General features: G+C 42.0%; 1 protein-coding gene across 5 annotated transcripts in view; it reads right to left on the bottom strand.

The window, feature by feature from the left end:
* NKAIN3 (sodium/potassium transporting ATPase interacting 3) overlaps nt 1–14249 on the bottom strand; it is a 547209-nt gene that overhangs the window by 89554 nt on the left and 443406 nt on the right. The window lies entirely within an intron of this gene.

Here is a 14249-nt window from a genome sequence, read left to right as displayed (position 1 = left end):
TTATTCATTACTCCCTGCTCTGCTTCCACTGAAGTGCAAACTCAGTTTCTTGTTCTGAAGTATCCATCCATGACTGCTTTAAGTTAACAGTTGGTATACTCAATTTTGTTTCTCTTAAATAAAAATAATATTTTATTGGCAATTCTATGAAGTTACAAAGAAAAGAACAAGACAAAAGATTCCTAAGCACATCAAGTCCTTAAAGTGATCTTACTAAAATCACACAAGGCAGGCGATAATGCTTACAATCCAAATACCAGATTTGGATACCCTGGCTCATGTAGTACTTTAGGCCACAAATAGTCCCACTGAAGTCAGTGCGATTACTTGTGGAATAAGATAGTCACTCATGTTGGATATAAGAATTTGGCCCTAATGTAAGAATTGACTACTAAGATGTCCTTCTGTCTGAGCCACAGATCAAATATTGCTTCCTCTATTTCACAGTCCAATCTCTTGACCCTTTTTCCCTGAGTGAGTATTGTAACGGGGTAGCTTTCCTCATGGGCTGGAGCACCTGGGACTAAATCAACCCTGATTACAGGATGAGCCTCACCTGAGAAGAATCAAGTGATTCCAATAAAAAAGAACCAGAAAGTTGTTGTGAAGGGGGGAGGAAGAGTTCAGGAAACTGTAGCTATGTTTATAGACACTGCAGACAGCAAGAAGGCTGATGTAGGGTCCTGAGTCAGCATGGGGAAAAGCTTATAAAGCAAGAAAGAGCATGGAAATCTGTCCAGGCAGGGAGGCCTGGGAGAGACCCTTGCCAAGACTGCAAAGAGCCAGTTGGAAATGTTTGTGGAGAAGGACTCCAGGCAGGAGGTGCAAGAAAACAGAAAGACAGTGCCCCAGGAAGGTGGGATGTGCCCAGCTGAAACTCAGATGAAGACTGAATTTATGTTCTATGTTTGAAAAACTGTATTATTTTGGATTATCAGGGTAAGCCGGCAATATTAGCGGGTGATAGTGGATATATATTGTGAGGGTTGGGGGTGAAGAAGCCACACACTCTTCTTTCTCACATGCTTAAAGTTGCTGTAACCACCATGTAATAAAACTATCAAGATTTTTGGGACATAAACTATGAGTGAGATTTCTCTCATAAGCCCTGTTAGCAACTACACATTGCAAACATTTTAAAGCATGATTATTGTCCCCATTCAACTACAACCAAATGTTCAGGGGGGGAAGAGCACTTATAATCATATAGCAAGTGTGTGACCTAGTGGAAAGAGCACTGGATTGTGCCTACTCCTAGCTTTGCTACTGGCCCGCTCAGTGACCTGAGGCAAATCACTCTGGGTTTACCTACATCACAGTCAACTGACTCAGATCCAATGGGGCTTGGGCTGCTGGCTATAAAACTACAGTGTAGATGTTTGGGCTCGGGCTCATGCTGGAGCCCAGGCTCTGAGACATGTCCAACTTATGGGGTCCCAGAGCCTGGACTCCAGCCTGAGCCCAAACATCTTCACTGAAATTTCATCCCCTTGCCAGCCCGAGTCAGCAAATACAGGCCAGACGCAGGTGTTTTACTGCAGCATAGACACACTCTTCCCCTCTCTACTTCAGTTTCCCGTTTGTAAAATGGGGATAATAATGTAAAGGTCTTTGAGCTCTACTGATGAAAATCATTCTATAAAAGCTAGGTCTTTTGATTATTACCTAACCGCAGTAGCATATCAGTTGCCAACCTAGGTGAGAGCTACAAATGCCTAAATGGCTATTAATTCCTACCAACAAATATTTCTGTTTCAGTTTTTAAAAAAAAAAAACTAGGAAATGAAATGACATAATTAAAGTGTTTACCACAGAGTTAAAGTTGTCTGGTGATAGCTAGTGCCCTTCCAGAACACCAAGTTCAGAAATACACAGACTTGTGAAAACCAGGAAATACAGAGTTAAGGTAAATGTCCACGCAACATTAACTTTGCTCTCTGTGAGTGATGCCCCACACCACACATATTCACACTCTGCCTTTCCACTGTAATGGACAGCGGCTACCTGCACGCAAACACTGAGCTTAGTCCCCTGAGAGAATACCACATTTATAAAATTTAACAACCATTTCATAACCTATTACAACGCCCTTCACATTTGCACACAGGATCCCACCTAAACCTGTATCACCCCTCCCCACCCATCCATCGTTAAATCCACAGACTGCTCTCATATCCTGCCTCACTACTGACAATATCTATTTCAACATAGAATTGTGTAGCTTTTGTCAGAAGCATGACACAGGTTTGTTCTTGCATGGGTTTGGTCAGTAATGAGGGATTACATTGAAAGTATAGATAATGAAGGATTATATCCAATTTTTATCTAAAAAGTAAGCATTTTTTCTGATAGTAGAAGAACTAAAAATTACAGAAGAAAATTATTAATACCAAACACCCAATTCCTTTCATTAGGTTTTAAAATTTCTGTGATATTTGTGACAAAACTGAAGTGTATGAAAGTATATGTTCCTTCTTTCTGAAAGGAGAATATTATAGTACTTGCCTTTTTTGCCTTTATTACTGGTCTGTAACTGATTTTTACCTTAAATTCTGTATGAAATCTTAAAATCTGTAGTGAAATGTAAAGTTTCCTGCCTGGTTGTGAAGGCAAGCAATGGAGACTGGAGGCAAGCTGACATCTCACAGAGTAGCATTGAACTGCCAGTCAAATAAAAGGGTCACTAGAGGGTCTCTGTGGAAATTAAACAAAGAGACTTAGACCCTTATGGGTCTGTAAAGGTACTGAATAGAGTAATAGAACTGAATTCTACATTTAGAAGGGAGAGGATGGAAGGAGGATGGGCTGAGAAGGGCAATGTAACTGAATTCCAGTCAGAGAGGGTGGTTGGGAAATGGAGAAGGGGAAGTGATTTCGCTGATGTCAACTACACAAGCAATGACTTGGGGTATTTGCACAGGACCAAATACACAACTGAATTTGCCTGAGGCTGAGCACCCACTCTGAATGTGGCATCTGCTAGTACTCTCATCAGAAGTCAGTTATGGAGGACTGTCATCTGTAACCTTTCATTTAAATCAGTTTTTGCACCAAATGACTGGATGATAGATAATGTGACACCAATTTTTAAAAAAGGCTCCAGAGGAGACTCTGGCAATAACAGGCCAATAAGCCTGACTTCAGTACCGGACAAACTGATTGAAACTATAGTAAAGGACAAAATTTTCAGACATAATTTGTTGGGGAATAGTCAACCTGGTTTTTGTAAAGGGAAATCATGCCTCACCAATCTGCTAGAATTCTTTGAGGGGGGTCAACTAGCATGTGGACAAGGGAGATCCAGTGGATACAGTGAATTTAGATTTTCAGAAAGCCTTTGACAAGGTCCCTCACCAAAGGCTCTTAAGCAAAGTAAACAGTCATGGGATAAGAGGAAAGGTTCTGTCATGGACTGGAAACAAAGAGTAGGAATAAATGGTCAGTTTTCAGAATGGAGAGAGATAAATAATGGTGTCCCTCAGGGGTATGTACTGGGCCCAGTCCTATTCAACATATTCATATATATTCTGGAAAAAGGAGTAAACAGTGAGGTGGCAAAATTTGCACATGATACAAAACTGCTCAAGATAGTTACATCCCAGGCAGACTGCGAAGAGCTACAAAGGGCTCTCTCAAAACTGGGTGACTGGGCAATAAAATGGCAGATGAAATTCAATGTTGATAAATGCAAAGTAATGCACATCGGAAAACATAATCACAATTATACATATAAAACGATGGGGTCTAAATTAGCTGTTACCACTTAAGAAAGATCTTGGAGTAATTGTGGATAGTTCTCTGAAAACATCCACTCAGTGTGCAGTGGCAGACAAAAAAGCAGAATGTTGGGAATCATTAAGAAAAGGATAGATAATAAGACAGAAAATAGCATATTGCCTATGTATATATATAAGTCCATAGTATGCCTACATCTTGAATACTCCATGCAGATGTGGTTGCCCCATCTCTAAAAAGATACATTGGACTTGGAAAAGGTTCAGAAAAGGGCAACAAAAATGATTAGGGGTATAGAACGACTGCCATATGAGAAGAGATTAAAAAGACTGGAACTTTTCAGCTTGGAAAAGAGATGACTAAGGGGGGATATGATAGAAGTCTATAAAATTATAACTGGTGTGGAGAAAGTAAATAAGGAAGTGTTATTTACTCCTTCTCGTAACACAAGAACTAGGGGCCACCAAATTAAATTAATAGTAGCAGGTTTAAAACAAACAAAAGGAAGTATTTTTTCACACAACGCAATCAACCTGTGGAACTCCTTGCCAGAGGATGTTGTGAAGGCCAAGACTATAACAGGGTTAAAAAAAGAACTAGATAAATTCATGGAGGATAGGTTCATCAACGGCTATTAGCCAGGATGGGCAGGGATGGTGTCTCTAGCCTCTGTTTGCCGGAAGCTGGGAATGGGTGACAGGGCATGGATCACTTGATAATTACCTATTCTGTTCATTCCCTCTGGGGCACTTTGCATTGGACTCTGTCAGAAGACAGATACTGAGCTAGATGTACTTTTGGTCTGACCCAGTATGGCCATTCTTATGTTCTTATGACTAGAGAGTTTGGGTCTGGGTGTTTTGGCTACAGTAAGGTAATTTAAAGGTTGTTAATTATCCTGGTCAAAATAGAAGTAACAGTTTAATTTTCCAGCTAAACCAGAGTAGATTTTGTAGCAAATTTGATACAAGGCACAATTGCTTTGAAGAGGACAATAAAACTGAAGTTGTTAATAGAGCTGGGTGACATTTTTCAAATAACATTTCTTTTGAGTGAAACGACCTTTTTTACATCAAACATTGTCATAAAATTGTTTTCTACGAACTATGAAATTTATCAATTTTTAATAATTGATCATTTTTGCTTTTCAATGAAGACATTTTCAAAAAACAATGTTTGATAAATATGATTTAAAAAATCCCACCCATGTGACTAACCTCACAAAAAATCAATTTAAAGGTATTTCTTATTTCAAAAGCAGAAAGTAATAAAAGTTTAAAATTATTAAAAATTGCAACCAATATCTTTCAAAAAAGAAAATTTTTGATTTTTTTTTCATTTTGCAACCAACTCTCTCAATGCACAAGCTACAGGGTCATAATCAGACCATTCAAAAGCAGTTAATTTACTGAGAAAGGTAACCCATAGTTTAATGTGTCAATAAAACCAGACTAAGCTTTACAGTAAAACAAATTAAAAAGTGATTATTCGCTGCTGCTGCAAAATACAATTAAGAGATGATTTTAGGAAGGTGATGGCCCCTCTCTCTAATACTTTGTTACAGCCTTGCAATTGCTGGAAAACAAAACATTTTATTTCCCATAAACACGTTCTGATTTGTGTTTCTAAAAGCTCATCCCTGTATATCTGTTCCATTCAAAAGAAGCCAGTGCAGCAGACATCAGGGAATAATGGAATAACAGTTTAGTTACTGAAAGCATGCATATTGTGACAAAGTTCCTCCTTTGCCTTGGTGGATCCTGTGCTTATTGGCGAATTTGCTTGCCTCAGAGATTCATGGCAGCCTTCACTTTGGCCACTTGCTGCCACCCACTCAGCTAACCTCATCATTGGCCAGCATGGGGGAAAGTGAGTACAATCCCCAGTCGCTGTGTCCCATCTAGTGGGTCGGGAACAGGCCAGATCCCTTTCCAATTTAGATCTTCCCTTCTGATGTTTCTCACAGACCAGGTCAACTCCTCCTGCGTCCGATCAGGAGTTGGGAGGGGATGAGGGCAATCCAGGCCCACCCTCTACACTGGGTTCCAGCCCAGGGCCCTGTGGATAGCAGTTGTCTACAATGTTCCCTGTATCAGGTGCGTGACAGCTACAACTTCCTGGGCTACTTCCCCATGGCCTTCCCCCAGCACCTTCTTTATCTTCAGCACAGGATCTTCCTCTTGAAGCCTTATCATGCTTGAACTCTTCACTCCTCCAGTAGCACACCTCCTCACTTCTTGCATGCCTCTCTTACTAACTGATGGGATGTCCTTTTTAAACCAGGTGTCCTGATTAGCCTGCCTGCCATAATTGATTCTAGAAAGTTCTTAATTGGCTCCAGGTGTCTTGATTAGCTTGTCTGTCTTAATTGGTTCTTGACTGATTGGTTCCTGATTGCTCTAGGGCAGCCCCTGCTCTGGTTACTCAGGGAACAGACAACTGTTCCTCTAGTGGCCAGTATATTTGCCTTTGACCAGACTCCTGTACCCCACTGGTCTGGATCTGTCACAATATATTATTGGAAAATGTTTCCAGAGATTTGACAGAGGTTCAAACTTTGGTCCCATTGAGGTCAATGTGAGTTTTGCCATTGGCTTTAATGGGAGCAGAAGCTGGCCTGTGATGCACATTCAGATTAAGCAATGAGACCAAAAATGACAGCAAATGTTGTATAGTACAACTAGCAACTTTCCTGCAGGAGCCTACTCCTCTATTGAAATTTTACTTTTGTGAAAATTAAACTCCAATGTAATGAATTCCTTCATATTTCAGCCTCATTTATTTATATTATTTTCCTCATTACTGATGATAAACACCAACTACATGTTCCTATTATATTCACATGCATACTGTACAACCCTGATGTGTTTTCTGACCATAATGAAACTAAAATGACACAGGTCAGTAAGGTGCAATATCCATCTGATTCCTTCTCCCTGAGCAAGCACTTGGAAGTTAGATAACAAGGCACAGAATATACATGTGTGAGATAAGTGTCTCTGCTATGCATGTGAACAGAGCTATAAGATTACACCACTATAATCAGATTAGTTCAAACTGAGATCATTTCCCAATCTTTTCCAATATAAAGGTCTTCCTTGGACTCTAGTCCCTGTGGATTCATTTGAGGAATATACGTGTTCAGTTAGAAATTGTTTATGATGCCTATTAAATGGCACAAGGTAGTCTACGCTTAAGCCTTCAAGGCATTCATTAGTACAGTGTTATAATGGTGAGTAAGCTTGATTGCCAAAGCAAAGCAGCTTTTCAGTGTTTTCTGAATGGAACTGATTTTAATTGCCTAGCACCTTGCCCATTGCCTGGTTGTAATCTCTTGTTACAGCAGATAATATCAAATGCTCAGACCCACGAAGGTACTTAGGGCCAGATATTTAAAGGTGTTTAGGCACTTGGATTTTCAAAAAGCATCTGGGTGCCTAAAAGCCATTGAAATTAATGGGAATTAAATGCCTAGGTGCTTTTGAAAATCCTGCTTGGTGTCTAAGTACCTTTTAAAAATCTAGCCCCTATGTGCCTAACACCATGATTTAGGAGCCTAAATCCTTGTCTTAGGCACCACAGTGATCCACAAAACGCTTGCTCAGTTGCCACCTATGTTACTGTCTTTGGGCATCTGTACTGCTGCTTCATTCTCTGTATTTGGGAGCCTACTTCTTGCCAAAGACCCAGAGTGATCCACAAATTGGGAGAAGATAGGCACTCCTCCACCTAGCTCATGTACTGGAGCCTTGATCTGATAGGTATGTTCAGAGGTCATCTAAATTTACACAAAATAGCAAGAACGCACTCCCTTCTAAGCCAATGGTTAGATCACACACCTGGAACCACTGGTTCAAATCCCCCCTCTGCTTGATGAGGAGAATGGATTTGAACAGGGATCTGCCCCCTCTCAACTGAGTGCCTTAAACCAATAGGCTATAGAGTCATTCTCACCCTTTTCCGAGCTCAGTTAATACTGAATTGAAGTGGAACAACTTCAACAGGAGAGTCTGAGGAAGATCTGCATCAGTCTATTTGATAGTCATAAGAACAGCCCTTCTGGGTCAGATCAAAGGTCCATCTAGCCCGGTATCCTGTCTTCTGACAGTGGCCAATGCCAGGTGCTTCAGAGGGAATGAACAGAATAGGTAATCATCAAGTGATCCATCCCCTGTCACTCATTCCTAGTTTCCAGTATTCTCCTTATTCCAGTAATCAGAGCACTCATTTGGGATGTGGCAGAACCCTGTTTAAATCCAATGTCTAGAGCTAAGATCAGCATAGAAGCAGCACTCCCGATTGACCAGGAATCCTTGTACATCTTCATAGTACATTTAGGTTGGATAACAGAAATATTTTTTTATTATTTGTATTTTTGTAGCACCTTCAGCCCCCCTCATGGATCGGGACCCCATTGCTGGTGCTGTACAAACAGAACAAAAAGACAGTCCCTGTTGATTAGCTCAGGTTTAATTTCTTAACTTGTCATTAACTATAGACAAGAAGTTGCTTTAGAGAGACAAGGTGGGTGAGGTAATATATTTTATTGGACCAATTTTTGCTGGTGAGAGAGATGAGCTTTTGAGCTCACACAGAGCTCTTCTTCAGGTCTTAGAAACTAACTCAGAGTGTCACTTCTAAATACAACAAACGTTGGTCCAAGAAAAGATATTACCTCACCCACCTTGTCTCTCTATTGCAGGGATCGGCAACCTTTGGCACGCGGCCTATCAGGGAAATCTGCTGGCAGGCTGGGACGGTTTGTTTACCTGCAGCATCCACAGGTTCAGCCGATTGCAGCTCCCACTGGCCATGATTCACCGTTCTGGGCTAATGGGGCTGCGGAAAGTGGCATGGGCCGAGGGATGTGCTGGTTGCCACTTCCTGCAGCCCCCATTGGCCTGGAATGGCGAACTGCAGCCAGTGGGAGCAGTGATTGGCCAAACCTGTGGATGTTGCAGGTAAACAAAGCATTCTGGCTCGCCAGTGGAGTTTCCTGATGGGCTGCATGCCAAAGGTTGCCGATCCCTGCTCTATTATCCTGGCTACAGCAACATAGCATACAAGAAGTTGCTTTATCAGACTGCAAGCTTGTGAGAAGTTTTAATGTTCTGAACTCCTTTATTGATACATGTTTCTCTTAAGCACTCGTGCAAATGCAGAGGCGGTTTAGGAGTTTGTGGGGCCCTGGGCCAGAGCAAGTGAGGACCACTCCTCACCCGTTCCACTGCTGTCCCTCCTGCCTCCCCCCGCCCCCTGCCCCTGCCTGGAGCTCCTGCCGGGGGAGCTGGGTCGGAGTGTGGGGGCTTCCCATGCCTGCCTGGTGCTCCTGCCAGGGAGCAGCACTGAGGTGCAGGGGCTTATCTTGCCCTGCCCTTCCCGCCCGTCACTCCTGAGAAGGAGAAGGGGGAAGCCCCCATGCCTCGACCTCCCTCCGCAGCAGGAGCACTGGGCCAGGCGGAGCAGGTTGGTGTATGGGGACACCCATTTTTCCAGGGGGGCCCTGAGCACGGGCCCCATTGGCCCTGTGGCTAATCCGCCACTGTGCAAATGGAACATTAGCGTTTCAAGTGATGTTCTGATAGCTAGTATGTGAGGAAGCCCACGAGATGCACTTTGCCTCATGTATTAGGTATGTTCATTGATCCAATAGTTATTTTTGTCCTTTTATTTTTCTCCCGATTTCTACCTAAATTAATTAATTATAGAACAAGAGGATAGACTGATCTCTGCATGTTGGTAGGAGCTATATTGGTATGCAGTAGCCCGATCTCTTCTCTGACAAACATACTCCAACATGTAATGGAACGAAATATCAGAAAATCATAGAAATCATTGCTCACCAGTAGGAGAAAAGGCTGCACAATCTAGCCTATAGAACAAATTAGGGCAGTAACTTTTTATCATCTTGCAAAAAGTAGAGAATCACCTTAAAGTGTGACTCTGGTCCAGATTGAGCACCCTTATGTGGTCAGGTGTTTGGTTTGTGTGTGTGTTCTTTCTGCATGCTCTGCTGACTCTGGCCAGACAGCCCATAGAGCAGGCTCCAATCAAACTGCCCAATAAATCCACAGACTCGGTTTGTAGCAAAGGCAGTTGATCAGGTTTATTGTCAATGAAGCACAGCCCTAATGTCCTGGCTTAATGGTTACAGGTACACTAACACATGTGTGCCCATTGCAATGGACTAGTTCAGTTAATGGCAGAACTTTCCATTATCCCCCAGGCCAGGCAAAGAAGGTTCATCTGAGATACCTCTTTATACACTGATACAAACAAGTTATGCATTGCCCCTCTGATATATCCAAGTGCTACCCTCTGATGTATTTGGGTGCCACCCTATGAAGTATTTGTGTGCCACCCATTACCTTGTACATGTTGGTTTGATCAAAACATCACTACCGAGTATGCCGTCATCCTGACCTTATCTTTAGGATGGGACAGGGTGTTCCTGTTATCTTTGGGGAATGTGTTTGGTATCGAGATGTTCTAGTACCACCTTTCTGGAATGTGTTTGCGTATATATTCTTATGCCTAGCACTACTTAGGAATGTGTGTTTCTGCACATTCTTGACAGATTCTCTGAGCAGGGCCTGCCTCTTTCTCACAACCTAACTTTGCTTGATATTAGCAAGTTTTGACCACTACTTTAGTTTAGGCCTCAGGCCTCACACCAGGCCTCTAATACAAAGGGCTTATGTTTCAGACCCTCTTCCTACTACACCTTACATTTACAACACCTTGCCTGTAGTGTAACTCCATTGGTTTTAATGGACTTAATGGTGGAGTAAGGTGCTATACAGCATGAGTAAAGGGGACATAATCTGTCCCTCCATGAAATATTAGTGTTTTGTATTTTGAAGGTGGTGCCATGCAAACTGCAATCAGCATTCAATAGAAACATCCCTGCTTCTACTAATAAACATGATTTCAGACTAAATTAGACTTTTAGTAAAATAAATGGTGCACAAATATTTACTATGAAATGAATAGTGTAATAAAGTGAGATGTCTGCTAATGGCTTTGCATTATTATTATTTGAATGGTTATCTCTTTAAGAAGATCGGCTGCTTTGCATACTTTGTTAGCTGCAAAACAATTCTGCCACATGCAAATATATAAAGTACATAAAAATGGCATTTTCAAAAGGTATAGCCTTAAAATTAACCTTTTTGTGGTCGGTGCTGTCATAAACAGATAGCTAAGGGTTAATGTCTCTTTCACCTGAAGCACCTGACCAGAGGACCAATCAGGAAACAGGATTTTTTTCAACTCTGGGTGGAGGGAAGTTTGTGTCTTTGTTTGTTTGCCTGCTTTTCTCTCAGCTTTGAGAAGTGATTTTTGTTTTTTAATCTTCTGTTTTCAAGTTGTAAGGACAAAGAGATCAAATAGTGAGTTATATGATTTCTTTTTTTTGGTATTTACATGTCTATAGTTGCTGGAGTGCTTTGAATTGTATTTTTTTTGAATAAGGCTGTTTATTCATATTTCTTTTAAGCAATTGACCCTGTATTTGTTACCTTAATACAGAGAGACCATTTGTATGTATTTTCTTTCTTTTTATATAAAGCTTTTTTTTAAGACCTGTTGGAGTTTTTTTTTAGTGGGGAACTTTAGGGAATTGGGTCTGCAGCTCACCAGGGAATTGGTGGGAGGAAGAAGTCAGGGGGAAGTCTGATTTTGCATTCCCTCTGGGTGAAGATGAAAGTGTTTTTGTTTCCAGGATTGGAATTACAGAGGGTGGACTCCTTCTGCTTAGATTCACGGAGGTTGCTTCTGTGTATCTCTCCAGGAGCACCTGGAGGGGGGAAGGGAAAAAGGATTATTTCCCTTTGTTGTGAGACTCAAGGGATTTGGGTCTTGGGGTCCCCAGGGAAGGTTTTTCAGGGGGACCAGAGTGCCCCAAAACACTCTAATTTTTTGGGTGGTGACAGCAAGTACCAGGTCCAAGCTGGTAACTAAGCTTGGAGGTTTTCATGCTAACCCCCGTATTTTGGACGCTAAGGTCCAAATCTGGGACTAAGGTATGACATGGTGGCAGTGTTTATGGGAAAGATAGAATCCAGAAGCCAGTAGGAATATTATATTTTTCTTTTCTCTGCTAGGGGCTTTTTAGCAGAGAGAAACAGTTTGGTTTTAAAAGGGAACCAGAGAGAATTTTTTTTCTGCTCTCTCTGGCAAGTTTCTGGCTTGCATATTAAGCAAGGAACCATTAAGCTGTGACAAAAGAGTCTTTTGTGACACAATAGCACTCCCATTAGGAGTCAAATACCAGCACTATATACATGCAAATAAAGTGGTTTTTCTAGTTTACGCTAAAGAAAGAAAAGGAAATAAGCACTGTTGCTAGGCAGACCCCAGTAGGCAACAGAGCCTGCAGTTCAAAAGATAAACACCGGAGGGCACCCCAACACAAGAAAACAGGAACCATGCCTTCCAATACCAAAATGGAGGCCGAAAAACAAACCATTTTACATAAATGACAAAACTAGAATTCTGGCTGGTACATCAAATACAATACATTTGAAAAAATGTCTGCATTTCATATTTATATAAAGGTTCATTTACCACATTCTGAGATGCAGGAGCGGCGCCAGGGTTTCTGATGCCCTGGGCGGAAGGCCATTTCACCGCCCCCTGTGGGTCCGGTGGACCTACCGCAGTCATGCCAGCGGACGGTCCGCTGCTGGAAAGGCTCCGGTGGAGCTGCAGCAGTGATGCCGGTGGGCAGTCCACTGGTCTAAAGGCTCCAGTGGACCTGCCGCAGGCATGCCTGCAGTAGGTCTGCCGGAGCCTTTAGACCAGCGCACCGTCCACCGAAATGACTGTGGCAGCTCCACCGGAGCCTTTCCAGCAGTGGACCATCCGCCGGCATGACTGCGGTAGGTCCACTGGACCCGCATGCCGTTCCCCCACCCGGCAAAATAGCGCCCCCTCAAAATTCTGGTGCCCTAGGCCATTGTTTAGGCCGCCTAAATGGTAGTGCCGGCCCCGCTGAGATGCTAACAACTGAGAGCCAGATGTAATGGAGATACTCTGTCACCTCATATCTATATAGATTTGCTCTTCAGTCCTTCAATAAAAGCCTCCAAGACTGCTCCTTTGCCAACAGCCCTCAAGAAGGGTGATGACCTTTCTGACTTGGATGATAGAAATGAAAGCCATCATCTTCCATCATGTATTTTCCTCCTTTTCTTTCGGCACTTCCCTATCCTCTAGGGGATTCTGCCTGAAAACATCTTGGGCCTGCACTAGCTCCATCTTTTCTCTCGGAAGGAAAACCATTATTACTTGCATCATCAACAGATGAGTATTCCTCCTCAGATACACACACCTCATCTGCATCCTCCTGTGATTGGACAACAACAGTCTGTGACAAATTCTCTACTCGCTAGAGTCCCACAATAGATTGACTGCTTTTCTCAGCCAGTGTGTAGAAGTAATGGATATTTCTGGATAATCTGCTTAATTAACATAAAGAAGGGACAGACTTATTGGAATGTTGCCCTGGCTTCAGGACAGAGCTCTCAAGTAGATTATTACATGGATTTGACCAAACCAGAATTGCACATGTATACTTCTACCCCAATTACTAATTTATTTGTAACATCTGTGGTAAATGGTAATAGATGTTTGTAAAATTAGAGATCAGTAATTCAAAGCATGAACTTGCTACTGCTTAATAAACTGGGACAAAATGCTTAATACCAGCAAAGACCTGCAAAAAATTTATTGATGGAACCCAGGGCCAGAGCTCTGGCACAAAAATAATTAAACTAAATAAGATGCAGAAATGTTCCAGTAGGCTACTTTTTCTAGCAATGATGCCTCAGCGTGACCTCAAGTGGCCTAGGAAGAGAAACCTTTAAAACTTCCTAAATTTTCCCTACTCCAGGCATCTGAACACTCCTTCACCCCATAAAAAACTGCTCCCATCCTCTCCATGAGAGAATTAATGGACCTACACTTTGATGACACCATCTCCCTCTTTAATGCAGTCACACTCATGCAGTTAGGAAATAGAATCTAATGCATATAACTCATGTGATCCTCACATCGTGAGAGTGGCTTGTAATTAATACACTCAGCAAACACAACTCACAAGCAATGATAAAACTAAAATTTGTTTGAATAATTTTGAGTAACAAATTTACAAAACTCAACATCTATTCTGAAACACATCATGAAAAAATGAGGGAAGAAATGGATTAGTTTGCTATGAACAGTTTGCCGAGCTCCAGATTTACCATCTCAGGTTGGAGAATCAAAACTGTTAAAAGACAGAAAAGATCCATAAGGTTTTCTTCTCTGTCTCACGGACATTATTGTATTGTTTCCTACAGTGAACTCTCAAGTGACTGGAGAATGAGCTATGATCTCAGAAAACTCACACACAGTTCCAGATCCAGCTTCAGGGACAACAGAACCATACGTTCAATAAGTTCTTAAGAGTATTGTTACCCTCTGTCCCCAGGATGTACTTGCTAACAAGAGGCTCTGTGTCTGTGTGTGTT

This window comes from Gopherus evgoodei, chromosome 2 (genome assembly GCF_007399415.2).
Source record: "Gopherus evgoodei ecotype Sinaloan lineage chromosome 2, rGopEvg1_v1.p, whole genome shotgun sequence".
Taxonomy (NCBI): Eukaryota; Metazoa; Chordata; order Testudines; family Testudinidae; genus Gopherus; species Gopherus evgoodei.
Note: the sequence above shows the minus strand (reverse complement) of the source record. Positions and strands in the feature narration are given on the sequence as shown.